The sequence below is a fragment of the Mus musculus genome, chromosome X (assembly GCF_000001635.26).
Source record: "Mus musculus strain C57BL/6J chromosome X, GRCm38.p6 C57BL/6J".
Lineage (NCBI taxonomy): Eukaryota > Metazoa > Chordata > Mammalia > Rodentia > Muridae > Mus > Mus musculus.
The window spans coordinates 12,147,140-12,161,304 of NC_000086.7; the positions used below are offsets into that span (position 1 = coordinate 12,147,140).

The 14,165-nt window shown below is 53.0% G+C and overlaps 1 protein-coding gene across 3 annotated transcripts in view; it reads right to left on the minus strand.

Annotated features, from left to right (window-relative positions):
- Window positions 1-13,377, minus strand: part of Bcor (BCL6 interacting corepressor) — a 123,780-nt gene extending 110,403 nt beyond the window's left edge. Inside the window, exon 1 of one of the 3 annotated variants that reach the window (NR_045434.2) lies at window positions 13,150-13,207. The gene's annotated coding sequence lies outside the window, so the exon portion shown is untranslated. Of the gene's footprint in view, window positions 1-13,149 lie in introns of all 3 variants that reach the window. The other 2 variants (XM_017318623.2, NM_001168321.1) reach the window with 2 other exon arrangements.
- Window positions 13,378-14,165: the final 788 nt, after the last annotated feature.

A 14,165-nucleotide genomic window follows, 5' to 3' on the forward strand; every position in this document is an offset into this window, starting at 1 on the left:
ATATCACTTTCACCACCCCACCAAAGTAAGTGTGTGTGTGTGTGTGTGTGTGTGTGTGTAGAGACAGACAGACAGACAGACAGAGACAGAGACAGAGAAAGACAGAGATGGCTCAGAAGTTAAAAGCACTGACTGCTCTTTCAGAAGATCCAAGTTTGATTCCCAACACCCACAGGGTAGCTCATAGCAGTCTGCATCTCTAGTTCCAGGCCATCTGACACTTTCTTCTGCCCTTACGATGACAGCAAGCACTCAGTTGGTACACAGACATACATGTAGACAAAACCTCATTCACATACAAATGCTTTGTTTTAAAATTATGGGGTCTTTATCATCATTATTCTTTTGCTTGTTTTGAGATGGTCTCCATATGTAGCCTAGACTATATACTGAAATTCCTGCTTATGCTTCCCAAGTACTCAGATTACAGGCATGTGTATCTCACAGCATTGTAATCTTCACAGAACCCCCATAGCACAGTGACCTATGCCTTCCTGAGAGTAGATTTCACACTTCCTCTCTCCGGGAAGGAGCGACACTGAAGACCCTGCTGTTCCCTCTGTGACCTACAGCAGCTGTCCAGGCAAGCAGCAGAGAGAGCAGGTCCTTCCAGCCGCTGGTTTTGTTTCTCCGCCTATTCTTTTCTTCTCCCACATTTCTCTTGTCTCCTGTAGGATGAAGATACCTGTCTCTGTGGTTCACAGATTCAAAGGAAAGGCAGGTAAACCCAGCTTATGATATTTCCTTCCTCGTTCCTTTAGAAACCCATACTTTTTTACTCCCTGACCCAGACAGTCCAACTTGTGCCACACCCGAGTCAAGTGAGTTTTCATTCACAGGGCTGGGCCTTCCTGCTGAATCACCCCAAGGGGAGCCTACTCCTGGACCATTCCCCAGGCAGGCAAACTGACCTTAGTCTTCAGGCTGGCCTCCTGGGAGAGATTGCAAGACACAGAATGTGGAAGACTAAAGAGAAGGTCTTCTCTGCCCCCCCCCCAAATACCACAAGCATTGGCTAAGGAGCAGGAGCAAGAACAAGGAGGCTGAGGCAGGAGGATCCCTTGATGCCAGGAGTTCAAAAGCAACTTGGGTTGCCTAGAAAAGTCTTTTCTGGGTGCTAAAGTGATGGCTCAGTGGTTAAGAGCACTGACTGCTCCTTCAGAGGCCCTGAGTTCAAATCCTAGCAACCACATGGTGGCTCACAACCATCTGTAATGGGATCCAATGCCCTCTTCTGGTGTGTCTGAAGACAGCTACAGTGTACATTAAAAAGTGTACATTAGAGGCACAGGCAGGCTGTCCCAAAGCTGTGAACAATTGGAGGGAGCCTTTCCAGCCTTTGGTCTTAGTTTCTATACAGGGGACTAAGACTCCTGCCCTGAGGCCAGGCTGCCAGAGAAGAATGGCCAGCAGTTGTGGTCTAAGAGACACTGTAGCTGTCTTCAGACACACCAGAAGAGGGCATTGGATCCCATTACAGATGGTTGTGAGCCACCATGTGGTTGCTGGGATTTGAACTCAGGGCCTCTGAAGGAGCAGTCAGTGCTCTTAACCACTGAGCCATCACTTTAGCACCCAGAAAAGACTTTTCTAGGCAACCCAAGTTGCCTAGAAACTGGGGAATGGTCCAGGAGTAGGCTCCCCTTGGGGTGATTCAGCAGGAATTTACATTAAATAAATAAATCTTAAAAAAAAAAAAAAAAAGAAGGAAGGAAGGGAGGGAGGGAGGAAGGAAGGAAGGTCTTTTCATTGGGGATGAAGGGTGGATACCAGGAGGATGGTTCAAGGTTAAAGCTCTCACCAGTCAAGTGCTCAGGACTAGAGTTCAGATCCTCAGAATCCAGTAGGTGTGAAGGCCCACCTGTAATTCTAGCTTCCTAGGGAGGAGATGAAGCAAGCTGGCTTTTGAGACTAGCCATATCTGCTGCTCAGTGAATAACAAACACAAGAAAATGTGTGTGAGGAGGCTCTTGTCAGACATTCATAAAGGCTCTGGGTTTGATCTCCAGTGTCACAAGTAATACGACCTACAACGAGGAGAGAGATATGGCTGAATTGTGGGTGTCTGGTGAGGACAGGGTTGGGGAAGCTAAGAACTGGGGAGCTCTAGAACAAGCCAGAATTCCGAACAACCATGACAAGAACCAGGCAGAACTCAACCCTTTCCCTGCCTAATTCTAGGGGATAGACTTGTCATTGATTAAATACAACCATGCTAGACAAGCAAGGGTCAGGACTGAAGGGACATCTCTTAGACCACAACTGCTGGCCATTCTTCTCTGGCAGCCTGGCCTCAGGGCAGGAGTCTTAGTCCCCTGTGTAGAAACTAAGACCAAAGGCTGGAAAGGCTCCCTCCAATTGTTCACAGCTTTGGGACAGCCTGCCTGTGCCTCTAATGTACACTTTCAGGAGCTTTGAGATAGTCTCACACTGTACCTGGCGCTCACTATATAACCCAGGTTAGCTCATGTAGTGTGGGGATTACACCATAAGCCACCATACTTGATGGATGCACATTTGGAAACAATTCTTCCTCCTTTCCCCTCTCTTTCCTCCTTTTCTGGTGGTCCTAGCTAAAGCACACCCCCAAACCAATAAGTGGGCCCCAAAGCACCCATTACTAAACCACCAGTCCTATATGCAATCCTTTCTTCTAATTCAAACTCCAAGCCAGCAAGACTCAGACTCAGCCAAGGGCTACAATCCCTGCCCCTTCCCCAGGGCTGCATTCCAGACACCCAGTCCTCACTATCCTTACAGGACAAAGCCAGGGTAGATACTGAGAGTTTATTATGACCTTCCTAGAACTTCCTGTGCAATTTCTTCATCTGATATTTTCCTAACCTTGTGAACATAGACATTCTCATGCCCATTTTACAGATGAGGAAACCGAGGTCCCGGGAGATTAAACACTGTTTGGGGCAGAGCTCTTATGTCAAACCTAAATATATCTTGCTTTCCCACCACAGCTGTGATCGCCCAAACATTTGAATGGCTTACTTTGTGCCAGGTCTACAGACAAATAAAATAGTTGCTGCTCTTGCAAGTATTAAACTCTGTAGAGCTTAGCAGGGAGCAGTGGCATAGAGAGATAGTTCGAGTACCTCTGGAAATGTCCTGAACACCTCACCTTACATGGCCACTCACAGCCTCAGTGCTAGCTGCTGGCTGCCCTGTATGCCTCTCTTTCTATGGGGTCTGTACCCACACACCTAACAGCAGCCCTGGCCTCCTCACCCCCCCCCCCAACTGACCTGATTGGGTAACTTATTAGGCCTCCGAGGTCCGAGGTACAGGAGAAGAAAGCTTAGACTCTGGCAACCTCAGGCTGACTTGGTTGAGAAATGGGCTCAGGGGCCCCCCGGCACACATGCTGAGAGGCCCTTGCAAGGTTTTCATTGCTGCCTGTTAAAGGGCTTTGGGCTTCCTCTGATGAAAGGCGTTTAAGTGCATCTGGTTATGATTACAGGGGAGGAGAAAGCCAGGCGGTCTCTGGGGCTTTGGACCAGTCATCTGGCTCTGCCTTCCTCCTCCCAGCAGAGCTGGCTGCTGGTGAGGCCAGGAGGCCAGGTGTGGGGGCAGGCAGGAAGCAGAGGCAGTCAAGACCCTCCGACTCTCCAAGACGCCTGACCCAGGCCCTGGCTCTAGCAAGCGGCATTCCCAGAAACAGGCTGGTGACTCACAAATGCCAGGCTCTTCTGAGAAAGCCAAGCTGGGGTGGCGGGTGCCCACCTCTACCCAACAGCTCTTTCCTGATTTCTACCCGCTTCAATCCTGTCCCAAGAACCTGAGACCCCCTCTGCCCTGCTCCCTCTGAGTACAGCCTTTTGCCTCAAGAGTTTCTGAAAATGATTTAAAATGAAGGGGGCGAGGAGGAAGCATCCTAAAAACGCACTTTTGAAAAGAAAAAAAAAAAAAAAAACCTCACCTCAACCGGTTTTTTTTCTTTTCAGCTAGTCTGGTATAATTTTCCATAAAACAAAAGAATAAACATTACAAACGTTCGCTCACACTGTAATGAACAACCATTCTTAAAGAAGGGACGAGATTAATATGAAAAATAGGTTGTCCCAAGCCACCGTGTGTCCCGCACCTGTCTCTGTGTGTGCATAAAAAAAGCTCTTGGGGGATCGGATGGGTTAAACACCCTCTCAGTCCTAGAAACGAAAATGCATTTTCTTCTTCCCGCCCTGGTTTAATCCTGCTGCGTGTTATTATTGTCAAGTCTCTTCGCACCACCGTTTCTAAAAAGAAAACCCGTGGGTCTGCACGGCCCTCTGCCGCCTGCTCGGCTTTTATTGTGCACGCAGCAGGGTCTGCGTGGATCCAGCACGTCGTGACAGTCTTGCAGGCGCTCGCGGACACCCTCGGAATGGCATTTCGATCTGAGCTAGGAGCATTGTCTCAGAGGACACACACACACACACACACACACACACACACACAGGGGTTGCAGACCCCTTAGCCAGCCCTTCTCGTAACCCATAATTAGAGATGACCTTTGAGAAAGGCAATTAAAATATGGTAATGATCGATGCACTTGCTTGTTTCCAAAAAGGCAAATAAATAAAACAGGTGCTAGCTTTAGCCAGCTCCACCTGGCCGGGCCGGGGAGACTCCTGTGGCTCATGAATGAACTCTTTCTCCAGAGAAGCTTCAGCTACCTACGTGAGCGAGGGTTCCACCCCCTACTACTTTCTCTTCCCCTCCCCCACCCACGCTCGAGCAGCCGGGAGCTTGCTGACGGCAGCGGGGCTTTGTCATCGACACGCACACATCGACACGCACACGCACGCACCGGGCCACCGCGGGACTGCGGCGGCTGCCCTGTTGTGGCCTGGCTCACCGCGTTCTCCTCCCCGCCCCCTCTTTTAAAGAGCTGCTCGGGACCCTTTCTTTCCATCCTTTCCATGGGCCTTTGCGGCCAGTAATATGGGGGTGGGGGTTCCCTCCGGGTGCGGGATGGGCAGAGAGGACTCTGAACCCAAAAAGAGGTCAGGATACGCGGACCCCACGGCTTTGTTTTGCCCCTTGCTCCTGCCCTGAGGTCGGCAAAGCCCTCGCCAAGCTAAAGATCTACTGGCAAATAGGCAGGCGCATTGGAAAATACCAGCACTTCCCCAGGACCAAAGCGGACTGTGACCCCCTACACCCCTGAATTCACTCGGGGTTTGGTCTGGGTGGAGAGCATGTCCCCCCGCCCCCCGCAGGATCTCCCTTCCACAAGTGGCTATCCCAACCCAGACAAATTGCAGCGTCATTATGGTGGCTCCTGTTGCTTGAGGCCTCGGGGTTACTTGGGCTTCACACGCACCCCACTTCTACACTGAGGAGAGGGCCGGGGTGGGGGGGGGGGGAGAGGGGCAGGAACCCGGGATCCCTGGGGACTGCCTGGAGGAGAAACCGCATCGGGCCTTCTTCCCATTCCTCCCGGCTGCCTTCCGGGACCATGAGCACGGAGCCAGGGCGGCCTCTCGCCTTTCATTACCGGGCCTACGAAAGCAGCAGCCCAGGCAAATATGTAGCTATTAAAATTAATCGCCCTGCGTTGTCAGCTGAACATAATGCAAATTATTTATGGGCTGTCTGCGCAATATTTATCATCGTGCAGGCTCCAGGCGCTTAGTGCCTTCTGGCCTACCCCGCCCGCCCTGGCCCGCGGAGGCCGAAGATGAACGCAGGCTGCAGCGGCCCAAGGGAAGATCTGGGCACCCCAATAGTCTTCCCAGGACGAGGCTGTGTATCAGTCTGTCTTCCAGGCCCAGAGATTCACTTTAGTTTCTATCGTACATTGCTAATATTTTTGGAGGCCTACTACGTGCAAAATTGACAGGCCTGAGAAACTAAGGGTGTGTGTGTGTGTAACCATTTTAAACACACTTCTGAATCACAGGCAGGACGTGAGTTCGAGCGGCGATGCAAGCAGATCTTTGACTGCCTAAGAGAGTCTAATGAGACCTCAAATCAGTGCCCCATCTGGGAAACCCAGTTCTCCAAAACTGGATTTGCACTGGAAGAAACTATGGGCATTGGATGTGCCCAACAGATCCCGGCTCAATTGGAACAGGAATTCGGCATCCTCCGAGCCCTAGAACTTGTTTGGTGACCGCAGATAACAGATTAACTGCTAATAGTCGAAATCCGCCGAGCGTTTAGTTTATCACTGCTGGGGGCCCTAGGTATTCATTGCACTTTTTTTATATGTAAAAACAGCCTTGCTACCTCCCAAACGGCTTTTGTTTCTCTTTCAAATACAGTGCTCTCGAAAACAGCAGCAACACGCCACCCCGCCCCCTCTCCAACCTCGCCTTCTGGTTTAAAAAACACAAAACAAAACAAAAACCAGGAGGAAAAATAATCTATAAGACAATCCCCCCCTACTGGTCGGCGCTGGCCTAGGGGCTTTTTCCGCAGACCGAGTCGCCCAAGGCTGCCGAGGTAAACAAGCTTTCTGAACCTCGGTTAAATCACAAAGGGGAAGAGCCGAGGCTGCCAGGCACGGGGAAGCCTGAGGATCCAGCTTGGGCATCCAGGCGGGAAGGGCTTAGGGTTTAGGACAGTGAGCTGGAGGCTGGTTAGTCCTAGCCAGAGGCCGCGCGTAGCCAAGGAAGTGAGAGGGAGGCCCGTGGAGCTCAAGCAGAGACTCTCCACTACATCACCTCTAACCCCACCCCGCGCCAAATTAGAGAGGTTGGGTTAAAGCTCTGCCTAGGCCTTTATCCCTTTTGCACCTGGCCACCACCCCAGGCCAGTAGGATTGCTTGAATCCTTCAGGGAAGATTACAGAGCACCCCTCACCTCCCCATTCTGAGTAGTTCTAGGCCTCCAGGAAACACCAGCAGGCCTAAGTCTTTCTTTTCATATTCATTTTAAGCCAAGTCGTTGCCTAGCTTCCTGGTCTTCGCCCAGCAGACCTACATCACCTTGCTGTTCAAATCTGTCAAGTCCTACTTCCCGGTCCCAGATTGTGTGTGTGTATGTGTGTGTGTGTGTGTGTGTGTGTGTGTGTGTGTGGTGGGTGGGCTATCTACCAGCATCTGCTCTCCAGACCTACATTAGGGGGACAAGGCCAAGAAGCTACTTTGAATTTATATTCTTCCGGTTCTTGTCTTAAAATGTGGTTTAATCCATTTTAAAGGACTATTTTCGTTCTCATTAACCTCGAATTTTAATGGTGAATTTTTCTTAGAGCATTCCAAAGATTCGCCCATTCTTCAGAAACTTAATTCGAAGTGATGTAAAAGAAAGGGGTGGGGATTCCTGGTCTGAACGTGCTTTGGGCTTGACTGTATCTTCCATAGCCTTGCAGGGATGGGGGGGGGGTGGTCTTAGTTCTACTTCTTAATTAACAAAGCTCTGGTGCCTTCCATGTGTGGGAGAGACCCTGACCACAGCGAAATGGACGGGCCAAGCTGCCTTTGCAAAGCACTTTAATACTTCCAGCCTCTTCAATCTACTTAAGGAGGGCAGAGGTAGTGTTAACTCTCACAGAGGGGGAGGCTGCCTCTACTAGCCCCCAAGTTTCAAAGTGTTTGTGTTCATCATTGAAGTGTGGTCAGAAGCCAGGTGCAACCTGTCTGCTCCCGTTGAATACCCATGCTACCCTGAATCAGTGTCATTTGGTTAAAATGGTGCATCGTTTTTGTTTTGGTTTGGTTTGTTTTCTGGAAGCTGCCTACCCTACCCCCCCCCCCCCCCCGCTTCAGACGATTTCCCTTCATAGCCTAAAAAAAAAAAAAAACAGGAATTGTCTGTGTCAATTCCGACTCCCGGCCACGGAGGGCTATTTTAAAGTGTTTCTGCAGACAGACCCTCTGGCCCCGCCGGAAGTGTTTTATGGACCTGTGAGTCCAGTTAATCCCAGGAGGCGAGGAAGGATCAGCCCGGGGTGTGGGAATCCTGTGTTTAGGTTATCCTTATGGGACTTTGGGGGGGGGGGGACACTTAGTGACTTTGGCAATATAATGTGCCCTCTCTCCATGAAACTCGAGATTTGAACCAACGAGGAAGGAAACAGGACAGGCCCCCATCGAGGTGTGGCCTGGGGAGGAGGGGTACACTCTGGGACCACAGTGAACTTGGTAGGCAAAGTCGAGAGCACAGTTGTGTGAGCCAGTCCCCCACCCCAACCCCCGGCCCTGACTTTATCTTTCTAGCCTGTGGAAAGCGAGAGAGCCGCGACCCGGGAAGGAGCCTTAAAGAAACATTCAGGAGCGACTCGCGACTGGAAGATGGCAGCGGCTCCCCTGGGTTTCAAGGTTCCAAAAAAGGTGTTCTGCCTTGAGGAGTGAGGACTCCTGCTCCGCCCCCCCTCTGACAGTCTCTCCCAGGGTCCCCAAACCACTAAGCCCCCAAGTGCGCCTAGGCCGCTCAGCCTCTCCAGAACACGTAGGGATGTCACACTGTGGTCCACATAAGCTGTGCGGTGCAAACCTACTAGTCCTCTTGGGAGATAGGATTTACTCTCCCGTCCCCAAATTCAGACACAGGCTAAGGTCTCCTATTTTTACTCCTGTGTCTCTCGGAAGCACGGGTAGAATCGATCCTCTCTAGCAGCTGCCACTTCTCGGGGGACAAGGGAGTCCATAGGCCTGGCTGTGCGCCCCAGGCTTTAACAGCGTGTGCACTTATGCGGGCTGGGGGGGGGGGGGAGGGGCACAGCCTTCCCCACCTGGACTCTTCGAAGCAAACAATCGCCGCGAGCTTTCGAAGCACCAGAGCGAGCCAGGAAGAGGAAGGGAAAGTGGAGGCCTGGAGCGCGCTTGGAAAGCGTGTTTGTGCGCGCGCTCGGGGGAATAGGGAGCTGGTGGTAATCGGGCTGGATTGAGGGCAAACAACCGGATCCAGCCGTCCCAACTGGGCTCTCCAGCTCCAAGCAGGGGAGCTTAGCTCAGGGCTGGCGCCTCAAGTGGAGAGAAGACCGGAGCTTCTGGAGGCGCCACTGGGCATCTAGCCAGACCCACCGGAGGAGCCTAGGGGCGCGCCTGGAGACGGGGGACCTGCACGAACCAGTCACCACCGCGGGTGGCCGTTTACCTAAGCCTCACAGGACCACTGAAGATAGGCGATAAGGAGTTCCTGAGCAATCGGCTACCCCCAGGCCCTAGTCACCTCCGGCGGACGTGACTGCCGGATGCTATGCGGCTAGGTGGGCTAGGGGCCTTTGCACTGTCTCCCTTGGCCCTTTCTGTGCTGCAGAGTCACGAGTCACAGTAGATTCTGTTACCTAAGTCTGGAGTTTTCCTTGCGCCGGCGGGGGGGGGGGGGCAGCCAAAGATGTTGGGCATCTTAAGCCACAAAATTTTGGGAGGGTTGGGAGGGAGGTTTTTTCCCTTAGGGGGGGAAAACCCTTAAATCACACAGGCTACAGCGTGGGAGAGGCCACACGGCCCTCTTAGGGCTTTGGGCAAGCTGCTTAACAGTTCTGGACCCCAGGGGCGACACAATTAAGGCAAGGAAAGCAGTCTTAGTGTCCACCTCATAATAGAGTTGGTCAGAGGAGAATAGGCTTCCTGTGTGTAGACCACGCCAGTGCCACATATGCTTGCTAGGGTATTATTGTATTCCCTTCCTATGGGTAAAGGGGGGGGGGGCACTCTCCCCCGAAGTTAAAGTTACCCCAGGTCTCTCGGGAGGCATGTTTGGGCAAAGTGGAGAGTACGTTCACTGTTTTTGTCCACAAGATAGTTAAAGCAAAAATGGCCTCAAACTATCTCTTGACTCCTTAACCTTAAAGGCCTGACTTGGTGGTGTGAAAGAGTAGCTTCCCCCAGCCCTTACAGTCTCACGCTGGATCCCAGGTGGGCCTGGGCTTTAAGGCAATCCTCTGCTTCAGTTTCCCGAGTGCTAGAACTGTAAGGAAGAGCTAGCCAAGCCTGGGGACTGGGCTCTCTGCTGGCATTCATTTCGTTTGGATTACTGTCAAGTTCCAGGCAGGGATCAGACACCGCATCTTTACACTCTCCCCGCGGTCTTGAAGGACACAGCAGGGGTCTTTCAGAAATACTCTCCTAGCCCACCTTTGTTCAAGGTGATTTTTCAAGACGCGATTCCAAGCTACCTCGTTCTTGGTGAGGCTGGGTGAAAGGAAAGTCCTCTGCCATTAGTGGACTACATTTTACTGACACCCAAATATAAATAATGTTCATGTGAACAGGATTGGTCAGATTCCTATCTAGGAAAGGCTCTCCTTACTGTCTGGCACGGTAGGGAGATGTGTGCAGGCAGCAAAGAAGGGTCTGAAGGGTCCAATACAACTCATAACATGAGGCCGCTTTTTTTTTTTCTTTCTCAAAGACAAGACATTTCTCCTAAGTGGCTACCGGCGGTAGACTAATCACTTAAATGTGCTGGCGATGGGCTGTGGCTCTTAGTAGATCCTTATCTGAGCTGTGAATGCCAGGCTGCCAGCCCCGCGAAAGACAAAGAACACAGACGCTTCTACGGTTCGCTCCTTAGAGCCTGGGTCACCTCTGGAGCTTGCCCTGTACAGTCTCTATCTACCCCCGCCCCCTCCAAGCTGTGACTGATCTGCCTCTGAAACAAATTCCTCAGACTCAAAGCAGAATTCCAGTTCTCGAGCGCCACCCGGAGAGTTCACATCTCCCCTCCTCGGAGGCCGCGTGGTGCGCAAGTGAGAGTCCGAGGGCGGCGGCCTTGGCAGCAGCATAGTTCTGTGGCCTCCTCCTGCCCGCACCCGGCACGTACTCAGGAAAAGAAAGGCAAGAGAGAAACGTGGGTTGTAAGAGCTAAGTACAAACAACCTTGCAGGAGTGTGCAAGGAAGAGTAAGCAGCATCAAGTAGAAACTACAACTAAAATAGTCTCTTCGAGTTCTATTAATCAAAGATTTCTCGAAGGTGCAGCGTAACGGGGACTCTTTTACCTTAGGACACATTGTACCAAGATGATTGGGTTCAGGTCAGAACCTCCAGAAGACATGTCTCATGATAAGTAGACAGCAAGGTTCGCATCTACAGACTAACCTGTTTTCGTCTTATTTTTAACTGAATCAGTGTATTTGATTGTGGGGGAGGGAATGTCGCTTGAAATACACACGATGGATCCATATTTAACTGGGATAAGTTCCCGTAGCTGTCTAACCACATTTGTTTGGTCCCTGTGAGAATCCACGTTTTCTAGCCTCAAGAGGGGCAGGCGGCCCTCATGGCTCCTCCCCCGGCGGTTTCCTGGCGAGGCGCCCATCCTCCCCTAGCACCGGGAACAGAGACAGCCACATTAATACTCCCGGGCAGCCTGTTCTGACCTATACTGTCATTTTTTCCATCGGTCAGGATCAGGCTGGGGTGGGGGTAGCGCTCTTCCGAGGGGCTTTGCACGGATCGTTGGGTTTTCCCCGGCGAACTTAACACGGAGGCGAAGGGGGCAGATGGAAACCAGGCCTCGGCTGGCCGGGCGCGTAAGCGCCGCACTCGGCAGCTCGACGCAAAGCCAGGGCTGGATTTTCGAGGCCCGGGCCCGGCGGCTTTCCGAGGCCGGCGAGATCCTCTCTCTCCTGGCTGAGCTAACACGGTCTCCTAATTCCGCCCCCGGAGACAGCAGCTGTGCGGCGAGAGGGAAGGGTGGGGGGGAACCCACAACTTTCCCACCAGAAGAGTGAGTGGCGAACAGGAGTGATGAAGGCCCACCCCGATTCCGTGCACGTAGCGGCACGGCATCTAATCAGTGTCACTGCCAGAAATGCGCTTCCGTGCAGGGCGACACCCCCGCCCCTGCCAACCTGCAGGGGTGCGGGGGGGGGATGCAAATGGCGTCTCTTGTTGTCCCAGACATTGCTCAGCACCCGCTGTCGCAACCATAAACAGACGCTACAGTGGCCTGAGGTGTAGTGTCTGGAAGGAACACCAACACGCGGGGACCCGGGTGTCCCTCGCGCTCCAGGGTCATAGTTAAAGGAACTAATGCACCAGTCCTAGCTTCGAGACTATTCCCTCCTCCCTCACCTCCGGAAGAGCCACCCTTCCTCAACTGGGCTGTGTGGGGAGGAGTACAGGAAACTTTGCAAGACAACTGTTCTGTGCCTTCGTGAGAGGAACGGGGGTGGCTTTCTCGTCCCAGGCTAGCCCACACTACTACACTCTTTCCAAGCCTCAGATCTGAGCATCGTGGACTCCCCTAGAAAGAGGAGTATATTCCAGGGCACTGGAGGCTGAGAGCGACACCAAAGTTCCTAAGGGTTCTTGGCAGGTGACCAAGTTTGTGTCCCTAACCCTCCCACGCAAGAGTATTACGCGCCACTTTGTGCACGTGTACGGCCCAATCCACCCGGCCGCGAAGCCATCACAGGCTTCAGTGGTGCAGGTGGTTTCTCTCCAGTATCCCCCATCAACCCCCATAACACTCCCGAGGAGGCCCAAAGTGGCTAGCTCGCTCTCTCTCTCTCTCTCTCTCTCTCTCTCTCTCTCTCTCTCTCTCTCTCCCCCCCCCCCCCCCGGGGAAGGGTGTGAATTCGTGCGCGCCACTGACTCACATCTTGCTAAGCCACCTCTGTCGCCCTCGGACTGGGGTACCCTGCAGGATGCACCCTCCCCCAAGCGTAGTGGGGGCGCCCCTGGGACTCAGGCAAGGATGGCTGTTCCAGCCGTTCCGGGATTTGCCTCAGAGAAGAAAACAAGGCCGATGACTGCAAGAGCGGCGCCTCCCTGTTCGGGTCTCAGCCACTCCCGCAATCTCCGCGTGGATCAAGCTCTTGCTAGGAGGGAGCCCCGCTGGCGTCCCTCTGCCCCCCAACTGCCCCCCCCCGCCATCGTCCTCCTCTCGCCCGCGCCGCACCACGCGGAGCTCGGAGCGCCCTGACTCCCACACCACCCCCTGCATAACGCGCTCGCCTCCGGGGCTCGAGCTCCGGGTTCCCCACGTTCCCGGAGCTCCGACTACCGGGCTTCCACCTTGGGCTGTGAAAGCCGCCGCCCCGCGCCACCCTCGCCCCGCCGGGCCCTTGTCTTAGCCCGGCTCCCCGGGCAGCTGCACGGCCACCGCCGCACGTGACCCGCCCCCGTCGCGGCTTCCGCTGAGCTGCCTGTTCCGGAGCACAATTTCTGCTCTGACGCGGGGTCTCTCGGGCCCTGGCGTCCTCTCCTCCCTGCCCCCCCCCCCTTCCGGGTACGAGAACTCAAAACAACTCTCTGACCTTCGGGGGGGACTAGCTCCGAGTTCCACCGACTCCGGCATTCCGTTCAAACCCAGCAGCCTCGGCTTCTAAGATTTCACTCCGCGCCTGGCTGGGAGGAGGGGGTGATGTCTCCGGGAGGGGGTGTCTCAGATCGAAAGAGCCACTTCACGCTCTTTCCCTTTCTCCGAAGTGAGTTTGGAGACTATCCGGCGGCCCTGGGGAAACCCGAGTAGCCGCGCGCAAAGGACCCCTCCCTCTGCACACTCCGCCTTGTCTACCGTGACCCGATTTCCAGGGTCAGCGGCAGAGGGCCTGCCTGGCCAGCTTCAGAAATAGCACCAAGCAGGGGTCTGTGGACCGGGGAGTCCTGGGGTGAGAGAACTGTGCTAATACTGATGCCTCTCACTCTCATGCTCTGTGCTAGGTAGGGCCTTGGTTGGCAGAGCGGGAAACTGAGGCACAGAGAAAAGTAATTATATCGCTGGTTCAATTGCCCTGCAAGTTATGTGAGAATGTGAACCCAAGTCTCTCAAAGTGTAGGTAGGTTGGTTAAACAGCCTGTAGCAGCAGTCACCTTGTCCAAAGAACAGATACATCTGGAAAACCTGGCGTTCAGTTGATGCCCATATATTTGCATAGAGTACTGTGGTTAGCATATAGTATGTAGAAAATGAGTGTCTGAACAAATGATTGACAAGTGGCAAGTAAGTTTACAGAAAGCGCTAACCATTGTTCACCCGAAGAGGATTGTCTTGGTTGAATACAACCTATAGCTTTTCCTGCTTTCTAGTTTTCTTTTTCTGTCTTTCTTTTGTCTCTCTTTTTGAATGTTTCCAGATAACAGGAAACCTTATTCAAACATATATTAACCTCCCATCCCTACCCTTGCCTCCACCTCTACCCTAGTCAGTCATCCCTGCAAGCAATTGAAGGCACATTTTAAAAAACTGCTGCTGCTTGATCTTTCTCTCTCTCTCTCTCTCTCTCTCTCTCTCTCTCTCTCTCTCTCACACACACACACACACACACACACA